This window comes from Aulostomus chinensis, chromosome 22 (assembly GCF_037954235.1).
Source record: "Aulostomus chinensis isolate RoL2024-O1b breed Wild chromosome 22, RoL_Achi_v1.0, whole genome shotgun sequence".
Lineage (NCBI taxonomy): Eukaryota > Metazoa > Chordata > Actinopteri > Syngnathiformes > Aulostomidae > Aulostomus > Aulostomus chinensis.
The window spans coordinates 9,355,001-9,362,469 of record NC_141341.1 but is presented as its reverse complement, the minus strand read 5'-3'; positions in this window follow the sequence as shown (position 1 = coordinate 9,362,469).

Sequence of the window (7,469 nt, the reverse complement as noted above, 5' to 3'; positions counted from 1 at the left end):
AATTCCTCATGACCGACTTATATTTAATACAGTTGTACATAAAGAAGTTTCAGGAGTCTGAATTAGGTATTCTATATTTGCTCTCTAAATAGTTTTCAATATTTTCATTAAACTCTAATCACCATGTAAACATATGAAAATGTCGATAGTTGTTTTTAGAGCAGTAATAGTTGATTATTTAGTTTAGTATATAGTAATATCCTGGATGTGTGCCTATTTTTATTAAAGATAAGCTCCACATATGTATTCAAGGTATACAAAAATATTCATACAAGTATAATAATGTCCCATCCATTGTCTTCCGCTTATTCCTACATTAATGGTCGCAGGGGGGCTGGAGCCTATCCCAGTGTCAACAGGCGAGAGGAATGGACAGGTCGCCAGTCCATCGCAGGGCCAACATACAAAGACAAACAACCATTCATACTTTGTCAATTTAGAGCGTCCAATCAGCCTCGTCCCCAATAGCATGTCCTTGGACAGTGGGGAGAAGCCGGAGTACCAGAGAGAACCCACGCAGGCACTGGGAGAACATGCAGGCTCCACACAGAAAGATCCTGTGCCCAAGCCGGGACTCGAACCCGGAACCTTCTTGCCTCACTGTAAGGCAGCAGTGCTGACCACTGCACCACCGTGCAATAATGTGTTTTGACTTATACAAAATCCTTAAAGGCATCCTTCTCTTTCCTCTAATTAAAAATACCAGATTACATGAATATATTTCACACATTGAACTGCTGCAAACTAGATAATCTCTAAAGTTCAGTCTTACTTCAGCTTCCGAAGTATCGTCGCCTTCTTCAAATAATCACCTAAGTCATTTTGTCAAGTTTTTCAGAAAAAAACAAAAACCTGGAGACAAAACGTGATCAGGAGTTGAGTTAAGCAACAAAAAAAAAGACTTTTGTCAAAAAAATGAGAGGTGACGGTATTTGTGATGTCACAAATCCCCCTCTGCCTCTCACACTCAGATTTTAAAAGAGCGTTCTCACAATTTACAGTTCTAGCAGCAACTTTGTTCTCGTGTCAAACTCTGAGGATGCATCTTTCTACTCAGTGAGGACACTCATCCGTGACTTACTGGAGAGACTTTAAATATGGAGGTTTAAGATAGTCATTTATCATTTATTCAGCTGTCTTCATTTGCACATCATGTAGCTGTCAAGTGCATTGACTTGAATTGACATTGTACTTTACTAATAAAGCTCTGTCTGATTTTAAGGGTTCACTGCATTCATGTGTGAAGCTGAATGGTTAAACACAGTCCCATCGAAGCGGAGTTCTTGTTGCGGTTACTGGTTTGATTGTAGCAAACCTTTATTTTAGCGACATATATCTTATCTCACTTATCGCACACTTTCATTTGTGTTGGTCGTGCAGGCAGCAAGTAACCGTTGGAGCTCGTTATTTTGCTTTTTCATGTGTTATACTGACAAGCGTTTTGAAGGACACTGTCAGCCTGGCACACCTGGTACTATTCTAGTCAATGAATCAATGTTGTCTCCCACAGGGCCTTTTAAGGTGACAAGGTTGAGTGCATTTTTAAAGTGTTGGCACTTTCTTATATATTTGCTCAGAAATGTTAAAACTCCAGAGAAATGTACTCCCTCTTAGCTTTGATCTTAAAGGCTACATTACCAGTCAGGCAAAGCACGCAGCTGTTCCAGAGCTCCAAACCCCAGAGGCCCCAAGATCGCTGAACGCAAATTAGCTTCGGGAGTTTTAAATGTTAAATTTGTTATGGAATTCCATAAACTACAAACTGCTGTCTTGTAGTGGGCCTCTTTGTCACACTTAATAGATTCGATTTCTTGCTGAGGGAGCGCTATGAGAACATTTATCCCACAGTTGTGTGCTTAACATAAAACTTGAAACCAGCAAGCAGCAAACTTGCCTCAGCATTAAGATACAGGTCAAAGGGCAAACCTGACAAACTGAAATGACAATTTTGAGATCTCATAGGGCTATAAGTGCATTGTACTGTGCTACTGTGACCCCTCTTTTCTGTGAGATTCGTGATGTCATGAGGTTGCATACAAGACTGTTTTAAAGCTATTTCAGGTGTCATGTTTACGCATTTTGAACTTTTCACAAGGGCCTGAAAAAAAGGAAAGGATTTCATTTCATTTCATTTTGGCGCCGTTTGTTTGTTTGTGTGACTATTTGCAGGATTACGTCAAAACTATTGAACACATTTTCTGGAACTTGGTGGGAGGATGGTGCATAGTCGAAGGAGGAAGCCAGTAGTTTTGGGAGTGGCTCTGAATAAAGGGCTGGATGCAGGATTTTTTTTTTCTTCTTTTTCTTAAGTTTTATTAGCAGGATATCGCAAACATGACAGATTTCCATGAAAATGGTTAGAGAGATGGGTAATATCACAACTAGGAACTTGGCCACTGGGAGGGCATAGATATTAGCTGTATGTAGCTTCCGTGGTGGAGGTATCTGAATGCTTTGTAGTTGTCTGTGAGATTTGTATAAGAAATAACACCATTGTGAAACACAAAATGCAAAATATGCAGGGTCATGATATGTGAAAAAAGATTATGTGTGTAATGATTCATTTGGTACGAGTTTAAAAAAATATGGGGTATCAGACGCAGTAGGGAACAGGACAGAGAGGCTGACTGATAAAAACACGTGCCATCTTGGAAAAATGCTACATAGGGGACATGTTGGATTATAAACACATCTATGCTGGTTTGATATGTCTGATTTAAAGTCACATGGGTATAGATGAGTCATAGATATGGACACCTACCAGGAAGAGAGTCAACTGTGGAGGAACCAGGCCTGGTCTTGTGAATGAAAGAGTGAGAGCTTAAAAGTAATGCCCATATTTGATGACCTGTAGTTTTTCAGAATTAATAAAGTCATTTGGATGAATTCCAGTGGAAACTCGAATTCATACCAGTGCCCAGAGGCAGACATAAATACAGCGTACAGAGGGTAGAGAGAGCAGTGCAGCAAAGCAAGGAACATTTTCAGCTAGAAAGAATTGGCTTCAGGCACCTATGAAGAACACAGTGGCTGTGTGTTCCGACCAGCTGAGGAACGCTTCAGAGTAAAATTGCTTAAACTCGCTAGACTCCATAATGTTATTTGTGACTATGGTGCGGCGAAAGATTGCAAATGAGAAAAAATCAAGTACTTTCACGGTCAAATCAACACTGAACACACGAGGCAGCTGAAATATAAACCAGCCTATGAAAGGAATAATAAAAGCAAGGCGTTTAAAGTAGAGAAGCTGTTTTGCGTGTCACGAGTAATTCCCAAGTTTTGGCTATGAATTCTCATTCCAAGTCCAAGTCCAAAGCTTAGGGTTGTTTTTTTTTTTACATTTTATAAGAGATTGTGCACCCTTAATCAAATCCAAGGCCATTTAAATATTCTACAAGGTCTTTATAGAAATAAGTGAGGGAGTGTGGATGAAATTTAACCATTTAGATGTTGTCCTTGTTAAATAAACAAATAAATGTATAATTTCAAAATTAATTATCAGTTACTACTTTCATGCGACACAGTAGACGTGTTGCCAACCAGTTTTTTTGGTTTAGAATGTCTCAGTATATGTATGTGTCATGTATTCTGTCTCCTGTTGTCTGCGCTGACATATGCCTCCTCCCAGGCGTTCCACCCTGTTTGCACAATGTGATTGACAAACGACAGATGGATTCTTCATGACTTGTCAGGAAAATGAAGAGTTGAGTCACTTCCCTGTTTTATTCTTTGACTCTTGTTTTATGATCTGATCTTGAGTCAAATGCAGGCACACTGGAAGTGGTTTCATTCGAGGGGGGCTGGGTTGGAAAATATGTGACGTCATTATCCCGTGGCTGACGTTTTCAACATAATATTGTTGGCCTACATTGTCGCCACCAGCCTCCATTTAAAAGGCATCGAACAAAAAAAATGAATGAAAAGAATCAAAGATGAAATAGTCCAATTTAATGTTCTCATAGCTTGAACACTCAATACATTAGGAATGAGAATGTTAATGTTAACACTGTTTCAATCATCAATCACGTAAAATGAGGGACTAGAGTCACAAGTCAAACTCAACATCAAGATGAACAAAGGCAGGCTGAAGGTTAAAACAAGAAAAGAGTGGCCATTGAACAACGAGGGATGCTGGAAGCAACAACACACTGTCGCCTCACAGCGAGAAGGTTTGAGCCCCGGCTCCAGCACAGGATCTTTCTGTGTGGAGTCTCCATGTTCTCCCTGTTCCTGTGTGGGTTCTCTCTGGTACTCCAGCTTCCTCCCACAGTCCAAAGACATCAAGAGGGGACCAGGCTGATTGATACTCTAAATTGACAGTAGGTGTGACTGTGAGTGTGAATGGTTGTCTGTCTCTATGTGTTGGCCCTGTGATGGACTGGTGACCTGTCCAGGGTGAACCCCACCTCTCGCCTGAAGGCTGCTAGGATAGGCTCCAGCCCCCCCCCCCCCCCCCCCGCAACTCTTAACAGGATAAGAAGCAGAAAATGGATGGATGGATTTTTTATTTCACGTTTCTTTGTACAATATTGTGTTAGTCCACAGCCCCCCACTAGGGGGGGCTAATGCATTGACGAGGAGGGCTGCAGTACCCGTAGCACCCCCCCCCCCCCCCCCTTCCCACGCCTATGGTCAAATAAGTCCATGTGCAAATTTGAGGAAGAATTTTAAAACGCTTCTAGATTAGAAATATCGCATCGTGGTTGTATACCTCAAAGATGTGCGCTGGTCACAGTGACAGTGAACCTTTTCAGGGTCAGGCCCAGTCTATGTTTGTACAATAATTGAATACATTCCTTGAAGGCGTTCTTGAAATGTTCATGGGAGGAGAAAGTGACTTCGACCTTTGTCCACCAAAATCTTTTCAACTTATCTTTGAGTTCCAATGGACGATTGTGACAAATTTGATTTTCTCAAGGTGCCCCTGAAATATCACGAGATTTGTTAACAAGAGTGGAACGAACAGCCAAAAAAACCTTGTGAAATTGTCAAATATATCTAAAAATGTAAAATCTCACTTTAGACTTTAGAACTTTAAAATTCATGAAATCTGTAATATATAGGGGAGGTTGAATTTAGTCAACTTCCATCTGTGTTAAACCTGAGCCATAAGCAACCAGCCAGACCTGAGCGGTCGTCGCATCCCACCTGGTTTCCTGATGATACGCGTTCCTCTCACCTCTGTTACCGCAAAAACAAGCCAACTGAGCCGCTCTCTGCTGCCAACACACTTACCACGCTACCATCACGGTACACTTTTCTGATCCCGTTTCATTGTGGGATGACTGGAGCTGCTTGTCTTTCACCTCTTGAGGGTTTTGTTTGAAACAGAAAAGGACATTTTTCATGTTCAATAGATGAAATCAGAAGAATAGAAGCACCGCATTGCGACTGGATTCGTCTGCCAACTTTGGCCTTTGACCACCTAATCTTGATTCAATAGATGTTTGTGAAAAAATGTGTCGTGAGGCCGACTGTTCTAAATGTCATTTTTGTACTTGAAATTGAAAGACTGACCGAATACTAACCACTCAAATTCTACTGACGAGCTGTGAGAGCTTTATACCACCGCCGTCTCAATCAGCCAGTGGAGCTGACTCAGTCGTCAGGATCTCAGGCGCTGTCCCATCCACGGCGCTTTTATGAGTTACAGTTTCAGCATGCATTGATTTTTGACCTCAGAAACAGCAGTTGGACACTTATCAACAGATCTACTCCACTGATGAGGACTGTGCCCCGTGGTTGATAGTACTGTAAAATACCTGGAAGTGGAGCTTAAGCCAGGAGCCATTCTATCAAACCCTCGTATTTGACCCACTTCGTTTTAGTTATTGGGAGTTATTTACATAAGCAGCATGCTGTAAATGCAAGTCTCAAGAAACTGGCCAAAGTCATCTCTAACTTCAGGTGTCATGGTGAAAGCCAAGAAACCAGCTTTATGTGAAAATGTTGTCAGAGCAAGCAGCTTGACACAACGCAGAGCACATTTTATTTCCTTTATAACCCCAAATGGCTTTTCTCATCCTGAACTGTCGCCTGCTCGCTGCATAACTCCGAACACTTCCTTCCTCAGTGTCAACTCTTATTCATGCTGGCGTTTTTCAGAAATGTATTTTCACTGTTAAATATGCACATGAACGTGCAAATCTACCAAGACATAAATCAGTTGCATCTGATTTTGTAGACAAAGCAGCCGCGTTTGTATGAGACCAAAGAAGAATATTTGTGTTTCTAAGAGGGACCGGAAACAAATGAGTGAAGACAATTCTTAATTCTCCTTCTTTTATCACTTCTCACATTGAAATATTCCATTAAAAAGAGATTTGCACACTGACGTTTACCACTGAAGAGTCAGCTTGCATCAGTAAATGTGTCTAAGTCAAATCATTCTTTTTCCCCCCACTCATTCATTTTCAGAACTTATTTGTTCTACTGTCAAACAAACTCTGTGGTTAAAGTCACAGTTTTCATCTCATCAGCAGAAACCCCCAACAAAAATAAATGTTACAGGTTTACTGAAAAAAAGAAGAAAAAAGAAATAGGCCCTCTCAGATATTACTTCCCTACCTGTTCTCAATTTGTTTTCTGACAGTGTCCATACCAAATTGTTATTATTATTATTATTATTATTATTATCATCATTATTATTATTTTTATTATTATTATTATTATGCACTACTGTCTTGACAATTAATTCTGTATTCCTGTCAGACGCTCGGAGATGAGGACTTATTTGAACCCAAAGAAAAGCAACAAAACTGCGAACAGCATCGTTTCCATTTTATATTTCGGGTAATGAAACAACTTGTAGGGCATTGATGGTTGGATCACGTGACCCTCTCCTGCTATATCCACAGTCACTCGTCTGTTCTGAATCTCATGTTTCAAAAATATTTGTACTTGAGGCTTCCATTCCAGATATACACCAGATCAGCCACAGCAGCTACCCTCTGCTTCTAATGCTGTTGACATACCATCACTGTCAATATTTAAATGTATTTTTAATAAAAACCTCCTGTGTTGTGATCATGGGTGCTTCTAACAACAGGTGATGATTCTGGAACCCATGTTGAGGCCTGGAATGGACCCTGGTGGGGCAACATTGTTTGGATGTCACAAGAATTCCCAGCTGTTGTCGGTGTGAGACGCACATTGACCACATGGTGGCAGCAGTGTACAAGGGGAAAAAAAACGAACGTGGCTGTTCTTTCTCCATCACGTCCGTTTTAAGAGCAATATGAAGCTTTACGAAACATTTACATGTTTGATTCCGGTATCTGTAGATCTGATACTTGTTTAAGGTTCCAGAACTTCACCACTACAACCTGTTATATAGGTTGCCAATCAGTTGTGGGTTGAACTAAATGACTAATTTGGTCGTGATACGCCTGGTGGTCCAAGCACTGCAGACTCAATGGAGGCTTAAGTGTGAATTTTAATCCAGGCCTACAAATCTAAACCTGCATCGA